Below are 15604 nucleotides of genomic sequence, written 5' to 3' on the forward strand. Positions count from 1 at the left end.
TCCTGGCCTTTTATAAGGCCCAATGTCCACGAGTCGATTTCATTTGTGGAATCCACGCAGAAGATTCGCAATTCAAAGCGCCCATAGGGAAGCACTGGCGTCCGCATCTGAATTAAAACATGCGGATTTGATTTGCGGATCGTTTAGTGGAGAACATGCTCTATTTCAGTGCGGATTCTGTGTGGACATATTGCATAGATGTCTATGGAAGCAGACGATCCGAATACAATGCGGATGCACTGTGGATTTGAAGATAGAGATTAAGCAGGGAGGTGGGATTGCGTTTTATTTCCCCTCGTGGATGATCTGCAGTGCATCCGCATACATCTGCGCAGAAAATCCATTGCATCTGCAAGCAATTAAAAATCGATTCTGCAGGTCTCCCGCTGTGGAAATCGGCATATGGAATTAATCTGGCCCATGGACGTTGAGCCTAACTTCTAACACTCTTCAAAAATATAAGGTTAGTTACGTTGCAGGCCACAGTATCAATATACGGTCACACTTGTAACACTCCTTGTAAAAACAATCTTCAGCCATGGTGCAGAACAGTACACTGTTACAGACATGCTTAGTCACTCTATTGTGCTTGAGTCAGTCAGTTACTCTCAACTTCTAGAATGTTCTCTGGCCTTCTCATCAAATACACAGAGGAAATACGCTCTGTAACGGTGAGCGTATTTGTGCACGCACCCGTCTGGGGAAGCCTGTTTTTTTACACACTCATAACAGCAGCAGTATGACTAGCACTCTCTTCCATGACCCCTCTTGGACCGGTACATACACTCTTCCACTGCTGACTGTCCAGATCCACTTGTGACTAAGGACTCCCATCCACTGGCGTTTTTTTCTCCACTGCGATGCGATTCTAAAGTTAAAGTCTCGCATCGCAGTGCGAGAAAATCGCAGGGATATCGCTGCGACATCGCCAGTCTTTTCAATGGGGCCAGCGGCAGCAGCGCTAGCCCCATTGAAAAGATATGGAGAATGCCGCTGACTTCTGCCACAGCTGTGACAGCTGTGACAGCTGTGGCAGGAGTTTCCTTCATCCCCGCAGGGACCGCGGGGATGAAGGAACCCTCTGTCACAGCTGTGACAGCTGTGACAACTGTGGCAGAAGTCAGCGGCATGCTATCCCATTGCTTTTAAGCAGTGGTTTCTGACAAGCCCCGCAGAATGATTATCGGAGAAGGGCTTGAAATATAAGCCCTTCCCCGATAATCATAAAAAAGTGGTTAAAAAAATAATAAATAAGTTACTCACCTCTTCTGCTATCAGCCGCGTCCACCGGCTGGCTCCCCGACACTGCTACTGAGCTCTTTCAACAGACGGGGATTTAAAAATCCCCGCCTCATGAAAGGGCTGTGCAGATTGGCTGAGGGCTCAGCCAATAGCAGCTACTGCTTAGCTATTGGCTGAGTGCTCAGCCAATGGCAGATAGCTCTTAGCTATTCATTCATGAATAGCAATATCTTAGCTATTCATGAATGAATAGCTAAGAGCTATCTGTCATTGGCTGAGCGCTCAGCCAATAGCTAAGCAGTAGCTGCTATTGGCTGAGCCCTCAGCCAATAGCTAAGCAGTAGCTGCTATTGGCTGAGCCCTCAGCCAATCTGCACAGCCCTTTCAGTAGGCGGGGATTTTTAAATCCCCGTCTGCTGAAAGTGCTGGACAGCAGTGCCGGGTTGCCAGCCGGAGGACGCGGCTGACAGCAGGAGAGGTGAGTAACTTTTTTATTATTTTTTAACCACTTTTTTAAGATTGCCGATCCAATTGAAAGCAATAGGATAGCATGCCGCTGACTTCTGCCACAGCTGTGACAGCTGTCACAGCTGTGACAGAGGGTTCCTTCATCCCCACGGTCCCCACGGGGATTAAGGAAACTCCTGCCACAGCTGTCACAGCTGTGGCAGAAGTCAGCGGCATTCTCCATATCTTTTCAATGGGGCTAGCGCTGCTGCCGCTGGCCCCATTGAAAAGACTGTCACACCGATATCGCTGCGATTTTCTCGCACTGCTCTGCGAGAGTTTTCACTTACTCTCGCAGCGCAATGGAGAAAAAAACGCTAGTGGGTGGGAGCCCTAACAGAAAGTTCCCTGGGTTTTTAGCTTGATCCTTGTGCACTTCTTTCTGCAGCAGTGGCTCTGCAGCACATCACATCTGTGATGACACTCTAAGGGCTCCTACCCACCATCGCTGCGTTATATCAACGTGATTGTCAATGGGACGATCTAATGTTAAAAACGCATTGCACAAAAATTGCAAAGCACTTGTAATGCATTTTTAACAATGGAAAGTCCCATTGACATTTGCGTTAAAAAAACGCAGCGATATTGCAGTGTTAAAAAAACACAAGTGGGTAGGAGCCCTAAGGGTCCATTCACGTGAGCATAAGCGTATTTGCTGCCGTTTTCGCAGAATAAAAGTTGCATATTTGCATAAACAGTATTTTTTACGGTACTTTTAAGTTTTCTTAGTGAACGCAAAATGTGCACTTTCATGACTGAAATCAGTGGGTTCTATTTTCTGCATATTGCATACGCAAATATGTATGCAAATACGCCCATTTGAAAGGATCCTAACACTCTAAAGGCCAATTTACATGCAACAATTATCACTCAAAATTCATTAAAACAATGGCATATGAGCAAAAATCGTCGCGTGTGAATGCTACCATTCTGCACTTTTCGTCTGAACGATGATCTTTAGGTGAGTTTAAAAACCATCGTTCAGACCGCACGCTGTGTTCTCCATGGGAGCTAGAGATAACATTGTATTCTCTCTGCAGCCGTGGGAGAAAACACTATGTGTTCTGCATGAGAGCTGCTGATTACATTGCATTTATGCCATCAACCCATGACAGCCCTTGTGAGAACAAAGGAGCTGATTGCAGAGCCCAGACCACCTGCTGAGTTCTGCACACAAATCAAGCTGATAAAGTACTAATGAGCATTAGTCCCCATTAGTACTTTATGTAAAATGATCATTAAAATTGTCAATCTTTCAATCGTTTGAAAGATTGTCGTGGCGTGTAAATGAGCCTTAAGCCCAACATAGGTGCCACATCACTCCTTTTATATTTACTCAGACAACTCCCTGTGGGGTATGACTTGTCCTTTGATTGGCTAACACACACTCTTGGCTTTAGAGCGAATTTTGAGAAATAATTGTTGTGTGTAAAAGGACCTTAATAATCAAAAGTATTATAGTATTCCAGAATAACGGACACATTCTTTTCTAGCACACACACACACACACTAATCAGCTAACTTTCTTTAAATATACATTTTACTATATATTGAACGGTGATAACTTAAATTCAGAGTGTTAACTTTTTCAATCCCTTTACACGCTGTCCGCAATCTGTGTATCGGCACTGCTAATCCGCAGTAGCAAGAAGCTGCAGAGAGAACAGTAACTCTCTCTGACGGCCTGTGTGTAGCTGTCAGCCCGCTGCTGTCAACTGCAATACTCTGCTCTGCTGCTCTGACTCCTCCTCTTGTAGCTCTCCTGTGGTGCGGGACGCAGCTTCCATATCTGGCTGTATGTGTAATTTACTCAGTGCCCTAATTAGGAAATCATCCCCAGCTCCTCCTTTACATGGTAACAAGACGGTGACTTTAAAATCCCCTATAGCACCATACTCATTGCACTCACGACTAATGAGCAGAACAGAGAGAGGCCTGCAGCCTGTGGCTTGTGAATTCAATGAGTCAGGGGGCACCTTGAGAACTACGGAAAATGGATATAAATTAACTCTATAAAACACATTATATAGCCTGTAATTTGCAGCTGCCAATAAAATCCTAGCCAAGCAAAATAGAGGCAGGCTATGTCAGGATGATCGAACAGGCACAGAAGCGGTGATTGATAGCCAAGCTACTGCTGTAATGGCAGGGATCAAGAAAACTGTTCATCCTAGCTGTTCAAAGTGAATAGAGGCTTCCAAGGGTCATGGAAGGAGCGAAGTTCCGCTATCTAGCAATCACACCCCCCCAATATAATCATGGGGTGCCAGAACGCAGGAGTTTGAAAAGAGAGGTGGGAATCTAGCAGCTGTCCGATCTTCCCCGCACGATGTATTCACTATGGGCAGGAAACATTGGGCAGGTCTTATATCTTCTCAGCCAGAGTATTCACAGCCGATAAATCCCAGCAGTGGAGATGAAACCACTGAACTCTTTTTGAGATTAGTGGGTTCGTTTTGTCCCCTTATATAGCCTCTTAGTACTCCTTCACACGGGCGACACGGCATCACCTCGAGAAAATCCCAGCGATGATACAGCGATTTTGTACACCATATGCAAGAATTTTCAGGGGGGGGGGGTTGAAATATAAGCCTTACCCCGAAGTTAAACCCTAACTGCAGAATTTTTTTTAAAAAGTACACATCACCTTAGAAGCGCTGTCAGCCCGGCCGCATCTTCTCCCTGGTCCCCAAGACTGTTCTTCTTTATCTCTTCTGGCCAGAGATTGAAAAATCCCTGCCCCTGGAAGCGCTGCCTCTGATTGGCTGACGTTTAGCCAATCAGAGCCAGCGCTCAATGAATGTCTGTGATTGGCTAAGCGTCAGCCAATCAGAGGCAGCGCTTCCAGGAGGCAGGGATTTTTCAATCCTAGGCCAGAAGAGATGAAGGAGAAGACGCGCCAGAAGTAACAGCGCTTCTAAGGTGATGTATACAAAACCACACGAGTCGCATGCATATCGCCGGACCTGCAAGGCTTTTGTGTCGGGATGTGGCATGCTACAAAAGATCTCACGTGTGAAGTAACCCATAGGAAAGCATGGGCTTCACATACATGCGATTAGTAGCATTGTCGCAATGTGACAAAATTGCGTGACTTTGTCATCCATGTGAATGAGGCCTTAAGGTGAAAAAAACGTATTTAAGCTCTTACCTGAACAGGTTATTCAGTGTGTAATGTCAAAAGTATTAAAAAAATAAACAATAAAAAAATAAAAATTAACTTTTTTCTATAATTATGCTGCAAAAATATTTTTTATACTTTACATCAGTGCAATTAAAGCACAATTTTTCCCATATAAAACAAGGCCTCATACAGCCACACTTATGGGAACAGAAGGAAAAAAATCACATCTGTTGAAATGCAGAGAGGCAAAAATGAAAAATTCAGCTGGGCATGAAGGCCCAAAGAGGCCTGCTCATTAAGGGGCTAGTGTTATGGCTTATCAGTGTATTCCTTTATAGTCTCAAAGATGTCTCATGATGAAAGGTGAAAAACATGAAAGTGCTAAAAGATGTATTTTTTCAAGTTAAAATTCCACTTTGTATTTGAAAGAAACAAAATTTAGATTTTCCTATATTTCACATTGCTTTCCCCTTAAGGGCAGGCTTTAAAGAGAAATAATTATTTAGTGAGCATCTTTTTAAAACCAGGTTAGTTTATGATTATGTCCTTTTGAAATTTACAGTCTACCAGCTGTTGGCTGCACAGACATTTTATCACACTTTTTAATGCCCACAAAACACACATTAAAAGATGAAAAAAAAAAAAAAACAAGACAAAAACCCCCCAAACGTTAAAGTACTTTATACAGTGAATATTCATGGAGCATTATTTGGTGGGACAGTGCCATCTGCTGTTCATTGAGTGAACTGAGCTTGCTAGCTATCTTACTGTACTAAAAATGTTGTTTATACGATTTAGGGCTCATTCACATGAATGTATGTGTGAACCCTATTGCATGTTTATTTGCATGCGGCAAACAAAGACACCGATTGAAAGGGTTAAGGGCTCCTTACCACAAGCATAGGCGCAAATACGCTTGTGACAGCGTAACTTTTTGTGCAGTGAAGGTCGCGCTATTGCGGGCTTATCAGCTCTTTGGACTGTACTTTCTACACTGCCGGGTACTGTTCACATTAACGCGAGACAGATCTGCGTCGTGATTTAAAAGGCTTGCAGCCTACTTAGTCCCTGGTGTTATCGGTTTTCCCGCAAAATGTGCAGTTTATTGCGCAATTTTGCGGGGATCAAGAAGGTATTTAGAGACCCCAATAGACTCCTATGGTGCCTTAGATGCACAAATGCGCACAGAAATAGTGTATGTCATGTCTTTTTGCACACGCGAAATGCATGTGCAAAAGCAAAAATGAATCCATTGAAAGCAATGGGCTCTATTTTCTGCGCATTGTGTGTGCAAACACTATTCCATAAGCCCCACTGCATTCCCAGAGAATGCTTAGAGATCTTTACTACAGAGATAACAGAGTGACTTTGTCAGGTTTGGAGAATCAATATAAAAAGATTTATGGTGCTCATCAATATACTAGTATTAGGAAATTATACTGTGTTTCCCCGATTATAAGCCCTACCACAATAATAATACCCTGATTTTCAGGGGGGATGGGGGTCCTTGAAATATAAGGCCTTCCTCGAAAATAAGCCCTAGCTGCACTACATATAAAAAAACTCAAAAACAATACTCACCCAGCAGTTCGGGTCCACGCGCTGGTCTCTGTTGCTGCTGCAGGCTTCCGTGTTTTCCGGCACGCCGACAGAGCAGTTCTTCCTGGTAGCAGGGCTTGAATACCCCGCCTACAGCAAGTTAATGCTCTGATTGGTGAATCGAGCGCCGCGTCAGCCAGTAAAAGCCGGCGCTCGATTAACCCTTTCCAATCCACTGTCTGACGTCTTCCCACATTCTGATTGAAGATTGTACAGTCAGAAGACGTCCAATAGGGTATTCTTACCGTCTATTGCCAGCCACTCTACTGTCGGAGCCTCTCTGGCACAGCCATTTAATGATGTCACCCTCATGTGATGAGGTGGCAAAGCTAAGAGCCGGTATGTGTAAATTTGTGAGTCATTATTTATTGGAGGTTTGCAGCAGTCTGACAACCAGGTACAAACTGGCAGACTGAGTAGTGCTGTATCCATGACAACTGAGGCCGCAGGGGTTTGTAAGGGTTGTAGTCTGCCCATAATTCCTCATTCGCTTGAGAAGGAGGATAAAGGCTCTGTGATGACGTCACCGTCATGTGATCAGGGGGTGGAGCTAAGCTGGCAATACCTGACATCATCACAGGTGCTGTCAGGCTCTGCATGTAACTCACAGGTCACACACACAAATTGGACGGACAAGTGTTCATTAGTAGATTGATAATACAGCAGTTATAGTGGTTTGTGGGGAAATTCAGTATGTGGTCCTGGTTGTCAGTGGTATAGGCAACTTCCATGTCTCATAGTCAGCGGTCCAGTCACTCTCTGCTTCTGGATGGCCAAATTACCAATCCACAGCCGAAGGCGGCGAGGTGCACACTTGTGTCAAAAAAAGTCAGTTTTACATTAGCAAAAAACACATTTTTTCATATGTGTGCATTTTGTGGGGCCCCCACATTCAGTTCATGTGTCAGATTTTTTTCTCTGCATGCCTTGCATTTTTCACATCCACAAAAAGAAAATTAAATAAGCGCAATTCTATGTTTTTCTGCACCTTGGACTGTATAATAACGGACAGCACATGGACTGTACGAAATTGGCATCCATGTGCAGTCTGCTTTTTTCTCTCTCCCCATTGACTTGAATGGGCGAGTCTCATCTGTAAAACAAATCAGAATATTCCGTGTCTACGTAAAAAAACTTGGTAGTGTGTGTTGCACCATGGAATAATTTTAGGATTACAGTTATGATGTTCTAGTGACCTTTTAGTCCCTGGTGGTCTGTGGCCTGGTCTGTGAGAGGCAGTAGCTGTTTTAATTGAGACCTTGCCATAATACATTTTTTCTTGACAATTTGCTCATCAAAATGGTCCAAAAGGGTAGAGGTGAGAGGAAACTTCAGTCTACTGGTTTATTTAATCTTACCGGTCAAGTCACAAAACAAATAAAAGCAGGATTTTCATGCTGGCAGCCAACTATTGATCTGCACAGCAGAGTAAAGTGAGGCTGGAGCAGAAGCACAGATCAAGCTTTGACAGTGCGCAGAACACAGATCCTCGAGAAATTAATTACCACTGGGTAACACTGTGTGAAAAGCTAAAACTTAACTAGGACACAAGTAAAGCACACATGCTTTTATTCTTAAAGCATACCTGACTTTTTAAAATAAAGGCCCATTTACACGCTAAGATAATCTTTCAAGTGATTGAAAGATTAGCGATCGTTTTGCATAAAGAACTAATAGGCACTAATGCCCATTAGTACTTTAGCAGCTTCATTTGCGTGCAAATGAGCCTCCAGAGGTGCTTGCAGGACTCAGCAGGTGGTCTGCGCTCTGCAATTAGCTCCATTGCTCAGCCATGGTCTGCTAAGAGAATACAATGTAATCTCTAGCTCCCGTGGAGAACACAGCCTGCAGTCTGAGCAATGGTTTTTAAACTCACCTAAAAATCATCATTCAGATGAAAAGTGCAGGATGGTAGCATTTACATACAACGATTATCGCTCAAAATCCATAGTTTTACCGAATTTTGAGCAAAAATAGTTGCGTGTAAATGGGCCTTAAGCTTCTATGTGTGTGTGCATAAGGAATAACACTCTTTCTGGGCATTATATGACTTGCACTAGTAAAAGGTTGGTCACAGGAACGCGCCTGCAATCCATATATGTAAATAAATGATCAGGAAAATTATTCAGTGGAATTAAGAAAAAGTTATAATGCAAGGGCGTCAGCTAATTTGAAAACACGCGCATATTGGACAAAAAAACACGCCCGTGTGTTTAAGCCCTAAGGCTGCTTTCACACTGAGTGAGTAAATCATGCGATTTTGGAGCGATGCGAGAGTACACAGAATTATGAAATCCATAATTTTCAATGGCTTCATTCCCATGTCCCATGTTTCCTGTCATGCGATGTTGCAAGATTTGTAAATCGCTGCATGCCGTATCTTTTTTTGCTATATTTTTTTCTTACACATTCTTCTCGATTTATCGCATGACGTTCACATGGACAATTGTTTTTTTTCCATTACAGAATTTTTAAAATGTTTTTGCATTTAATGTATGCATTAACCCCTTAGTGACCACCCTATAGTGTTTTTACATCCTGCAGCTGCAGGACGTGTATGGAGGGAGGTAGCGCCGCTATCTTCCTCCATACAGCGTGGGCGTCAGCTGTTTATTACAGCTGACACCCGCGGGCAATTGGCCGATCGCGGCTATTAACCCTTTAAATGCCGCTGTCAATTCTGACAGCAGCATTTAAATCCCCCGAACGCTGTTTGGGCGTCCCGCACGGCCCCCCCTGCGGTGAGATCAGGGGATCCGTGCAGGTGTCATGGCAGCCGGGGGCCTAATGAATGGCCCCAGGGCTGCCTTAGCAGACTGCCTATCAAGCTATCCACACAGGGTGGCTTGATAGACTGAGTGTAAAAAAGCAGTATGACGTAATGCTATAGCATTATGTCATACTGTAGGAGCGATCAAAGCATCGCATGTTAAAGTCCCCCAGGGGGACTTCAAAGCAAAGTAAAAAAAAAGATCAATAAAGTTTTTTAAATTGCAAAAAAAAAAGTTATAAAAGTTTAAATCACCCCCCTTTTGCCATATCAATTACTAAAAAATCTAAATCATAAAATAAAAATATGTATTTGGTATCGCCGCGTCCGTAAAAGTCTGATCTATCAAAGTAGTGATTATTTTTCCTGCACGGTGAACGTCGTCCGAAAAAAAAATAAAGAATGCCAGAAATAGACTTTTTTTTCTTACCCTGTCTTCCAGAAAAAATGCAATAAAAAGCGACCAAAAAGTTGTATGTATTCCAAATTGATACTATCGGAAATTACAGGACATCCCGCAAAAATTCAGCCCTGGCACAACAACGTCGACGGAAAAATAAAAAAGTTATTGTGCGCACAAAATGACCGCAGAAAATAATTGAAAAAAACTAAATATAAAAAAAAAATACAAGTACTACAGCAAAAAAATACTATATAAGTTTGGTATCGTAGTAATCGTACTGACCCATAGAATAAAAATATCAGGTCGTTTTTGTTGCAGTTTGTGTGCCGTAGAAACAGGACGCACCGAAAGATGGTGGAATGTCGTTTTTTTTCCATTTCTCTCCGCTAAGAATTTTTAAAAAGTTTTTCAGTACATTATATGGTACAATAAATAGTGCCATTGAAAAATACAACTTGTCCCGCAAAAAACAAGCCCTCATACAGCGAAGTCGATGGATAAATAAAGAAGCTACGATTTTTTTTTAAAGGGAATAGGAAAAAACAAAAATGGAAAAAAGCAAAAAAGCCTGGTCACTAAGGGGTTAAATCTTTTTTATTTGTATAGCACCAATTTATTTATCAGCACTCGCAGTTAATGTTTTATTTATTATCCCCCACCATTTTACTTGGAGGGAATGGAAGGCTGAGTTAACCTTGAGCCAGATCCCTGACCCACAATGGGGTTGAACCCACAACCTTCAGGTCATGAGCAAGAGCTTAGGACTGCATTGCTGCTGCCTTAACCTTCTGCACCACACAAAGCTTAAAGGGGTGGTCTCGCGGCAAACCTCAAAATTTTACCTTACCCCATTCCCCCTGTCACCCCCCTGGCATAAAATAGCAAAGTAAAGCGGTTTTTAGGCCGCTTGCTACTTACCGATCCGACGAAATAAGGACTTTAAAAAATCTTCTCCCAAGATGGCCGCCGGTCCTTTCCCAGGGATGCACTGCGGTTTTCTCCCATGGTGCACCGCGGGTCTTCTCCCATGGTGCACCATGGGCTCTGTGCGTTCCATTGCCGATTCCAGCCTCCTGATTGGCTGGAATCGGCACACATGACGGGGCAGAGCTACGCGATGACGCGTAGAAGGGGGCGGAGCCAGAACACCGCTCGTGCCTGGACCGAGCAGAAGGGGAGAAGACCGCACAGCGCAAGCGCGTCTAAAAAAGCAAGAAGACATTAGAATTAGACGGATCCATGGCGACGGGGACGCCAGCAACGGAGCAGGTAAGTGAATAACTTCTGTATGGCTCATATTTAATGCACGATGTATATTACAAAGTGCATTAATATGGCCATACAGAAGTGTATAACCCCACTTGCTTTCGCGAGACAACCCCTTTAAGTAATGCCATTAAAAAATACATCTCATCCCTCAAAACACACGCACAAAAGGGGGAGGAAAAGTATGAAAACGGGAAAAAAAAGGGCCATGTCGTTCAGGGGTTAAATAAACATAAAGAACATACATGATAAAAATGTTTTTGTTCTGCACATTTTCCGTCACATGCACTGTAGTGGCAGCTTTCCCTGTGTCTGAGGGCTCCTTTAAATAAGTGTGTTTTAGCGCATTTTTGCATGCAGGAAAATCCCCCACACTAAACATGGAGAATAGAACCTATTGATTTCAATGTGTTCGTTCTCATTAGTTTATTTTTGCTTGTGTTATTCTCACTGGGCGAAAAAATGGGACCTGCTCCAGAGGCGTAACTTGAAGATTTAGGGCCCCAATGCAAAACCTGTAACAGGGCCCCCAACTATAATGCTTTAGTCATAGTACTCGGCTCACTGTATAGAGAAGAGAGGCCTTATGGGGCTCCTGGGCCCGGGTGCAACCGCATCCCCTGCACCCCCTATAGTTATGCCCCTGACCTGCTCTATTTTGTGTGTATTTGCCCACCAAAGAGGCCCATTGAGGTCTATGGGAGGTGCACAAATATGCATGTAAGTACATGCGAGTATGCGTAAAACTCTGCACATTCCTGCACGCACCGGCACCTCGTTTGGCTAAATATCCATTTAAATCATTTTGTGGTGATTCCTCCTCCCATGTGAGTGATGCCTGCGAAAATATGCATGTTATTTGTAGGGGCATGCGCACAAAAACACTCATTCTATGCAGAAAAACATTGCGCAGGAGCAGGCGTATTTTGAAAAACGCCCATCCAAACCGCCTTTTTTGTCCTTTTACACTGAACGACTATCGCTCAGATACTCACCGCAGAGTGACCAAGCTGCGTATCAGATTGGAGTAGCAATCTGAGTCCCCCTCAGCGAAAACCACATCCTGACTGGAGGGGTTAAATTATGTAAACTGGGGGTCCTCATGTGCCCCCTGCACATCCTGAATGTGACTGTTGTTCATGCAGTATGTCATGCTCTGATGTGTCTGCACCCCGTGGGACATGGCCAGCATCAGATTGTGGAAGGACAAATCTTACTGACAGGGGAAATAGTAAAAGCCAGTTGTCAGTTTATTCATATAGTTCCAGGAGGAGCAACAGAGACGCACGGCAGTTCTAGGAAAAGATGCTGCAGAATGCTGACTTTAGGAGGAAGGTAATTAGTGGAGCAGTGTGTGGGGGCTATAATCTGTGTGTTTGTGTCGTATACAAATCCACTGCTGGTATGATTTGAGTGGAATTTAGCGTGAGCGTTCTGCAGCACCCGGCGACGAATGCTGGCCGCATTAAAAATCAAAAACTCACCGACTTCCCCTGTAATTTTTGTTGCCAATAGCAACCAATCACAGCTCAGCTTTAATTTCTTATACTGCTGAAGTAAAATGAAAGCTACGCTGTGATTGGTTGCTCTTTCTTATGCTGCTGAGGTAAAATGAAAGCTGCGCTGTGGTTGGTTGCTATGGGCAACACAGATTTTCTTCTCAGCTTTCATAAGAGTTCATTTTTGTGGCCCACTTTGTATATTTCAGACAAAAGAAGTATCTAATCCTGTGATTTCACATGATGTCACATGACCCCTCTCTGCCAGTTAGTGACAAGCGTCATGTAACACTCCACCACTCCTCAGAGACAGGAGTCACCACCTGCTTCTCATGATCCCTTTCAGACGTGCTGATTGGCTGCGGGGGATCATGTGACTCGCCATGTGACTCCACAGAACCAAGAACTGCTTCCTTCTCAGCCTGCTGTGCTGCACTTTGAGGTCTGCTTTGTGGGTGTAATGTACCCGCTGGTATAAGTCTTTTAGGGCACCATGCCATTATATCCTGCTAAGGGTAGCTCGTCCCTCTGTCTAACCCAAGTTCCCACAATGCACTGCTCTAGTAACAAGAAACTGCATTCTGAACTTAGTTTTAGACCTGAATGGAGAGGAAAGCTTGTGTACATTATGGGGCTCATATATGAGGGAACAGGGAGTGTTTCATATTCACCGGGAGCTCAGGTCCAGTGCAAAAAAAAAAGAAATGACAATGGCCGCATTAAATCTATGGGTTTTATCCTCCAATTTTGCAAGAGGGAATTTTCTGTGCGCAAAAATGCAGAAAAATACGCCTGTGTGACGCCGCACTTACAGGTGGATTCTGTGTGGAAGATTCAGCAGCAGAATCCGCCGTGTGAGCACAGCCTAAGGGCTCCTTCCCACGGACGGATTTACCCGGCGTTGCCCGCAGCTATGCTTACAGTGCAGAATTCCATTGCGGAATTCCGCACCGAAAAATCTCCCGTCCTCACCCGCGGCATGCTCTATTTGCCGCGGGTGTACGCGCGGGCGGCTTCCATTGCAGTCAATGGAAGCCGTCCGTCACACTATCTTCCGCTGTAGCACAGCGGAAGATAGCGTGAAACCGCTTCCCCGCCTATCCTCATGTGACGCTGTGGGCGTGCCATATGACGAGGCCGGCGCGTCACATGACGCTGCGGCACATCACGCGCTCTATTGCGAATGCGCGCCAAAGCGTCATGCGGGACGTAGGACGTCGGATCTGGAAGTAAGTATTGGGGTCTGTGGGGGGGCGCCGTGACGGGCTAAGAAGGGGGATGGAGTTTAGCAGCGGTGAGCGCTGCTGAACAATGACCGGTGCCCCTAGTGAGGCATTTCATGTCATTTACATTGTTCTGGCGGCCGAGGGATATTTTGTTTCCGCAACTTTAATCTCCGATAGCCATGATTTTTTTAGTGCGGCTATCAGAGCAATAAAATGATATTCGTGTGAAGGAGGCCCTAGGCCACCACGGCGAAAAAATCACGCAAGATTTGTGCGATGCGAACACACAAGTCTCACATGAATATGAACCTATTTTAGAGCCTTCCCTCGGAACGCCTCGCCTGATAATTCCCATGGGGCTGGAAAACACATTGCACAGCGATGCAAGGTTTTGTCTTGAAAGCTACGGGGGAGGATCGCAACTGTACTGGAGTGATGGGAGGCGTTTTTCACATGAAAACGCCTTGCTTCCGCGGGGACATCGCATGTGTACGAGTGCGATATCGGGCTGTGTTCCATGCCCGCCCATGTAAAATTAGCCTTAGAGGACCTTCACACGGGGCATATTTGCTGTGGGCTTTCTAAATTACTTTGCAAATGCGTTGTGGCTAGAGATGAGCGAGTATACTCGCTAAAGGCAATTGCTGGAGCGAGCATTGCCTTTAGCGAGTACCTGCCCGCTCGAGACGAAAGGTTTGGGTGCCGGCGCGGGGGAGCGGTGAGTAGCGGCAGTCAGCAAGAGGGAGCAAGGGGGAGAGAGGGAGAGAGAGATCTCCCCTCCGTTCCACCCCGCTCTCCCCCACAGCTCCCTGCCCGCCGCCGGCACCCGAACCTTTTGTCTCGAGCGGGCAGGTACTCGCTAAGGGCAATGCTCGCTCGAGCAATTGCCTTTAGCGAGTATACTCGCTCATCTCTAGTTGTGGCTAAATCTGTGCAGACATGATTCAAAATTTTATTGTTGGGAATCCTCTGCGGACAGTTGTCTCCGGTCTGTTCTGGGTCCAGTGATTCTTCTGTTGTCCTCAGTGGCAGCTCGTGTCCCCTTACAGCAGTCTACTGTTTGCAGGTCATCAGACGGAAGGCAGCCGCTCCACCAATCAGCACGGGCGCTGCAGAAGAGAAGGAGGAGCATCACTGGTTTCCATGCCTCTGGCTCTGTAGTTCCGCTGGGTGCTTGGTGCACCCGCCATTTATGCACAAAGTAATTTGGCAATTTTCCTATGTCTGGTGGAAGGCTAGGGAAGGAGTTAAAAAAAAGCACTTTATTTTTTGCCATGTCTTCGGGTACGGCTCCCTGGAAGTAGCCGCCCTCGGCACTCCGCATGTGGGTCGAAAATCGAACTCTTTCCAGAGTACTGTGTATGCGCTCTCCCATAGTCTTGTATAGAGTCAGATTTCTGGCAGGCATGCAGACTTCAGGAAGCAGGCGAGTATGGAAAAATACAGCTCCATATCACCTCTCTTTAGGCTACCTACACATGGGCAAGCGTGGTGAAACTCAACCCGATATCATGTTTGCCAACTTGTGACGAGTTTTCTTGTCAAGAATGCCTCCTATCACTTCAGTAAAGATGCAATCCTCCGGCATGGCTTTCAGCCACGTTAGAGGATCGGCAACTGTTTCCCATTGTCTTCAATGGGAAACCTCGCATCGCACTCGCGTGCACATTGCACGCTGTGTGATGTATTTTCCCGTCCCACTGAAAACAATGAGCAGTGCGTTCCAAGGAATGCGAAAATACAGGTCATGCCGCAATTTCTCCCCACTTATGTATATATATAATTCAATTCAAAAGAGTGGGGTTAATATTCGTGCGAGTGAACCCCCCCCCCCCCAGAGGGATGACACTTGACTACTGTGTAGAGCTAGGAGGGTTACGTTTTGGATTGTTACGGCGTCACTTACCAGGCTCTGGTCCCAGAGGGATGACACGTAGCCAAGGCCAGAGCAGGACTGCAGGCCACCTT

The sequence above is a fragment of the Eleutherodactylus coqui genome, chromosome 1 (genome assembly GCF_035609145.1).
Source record: "Eleutherodactylus coqui strain aEleCoq1 chromosome 1, aEleCoq1.hap1, whole genome shotgun sequence".
Lineage (NCBI taxonomy): Eukaryota > Metazoa > Chordata > Amphibia > Anura > Eleutherodactylidae > Eleutherodactylus > Eleutherodactylus coqui.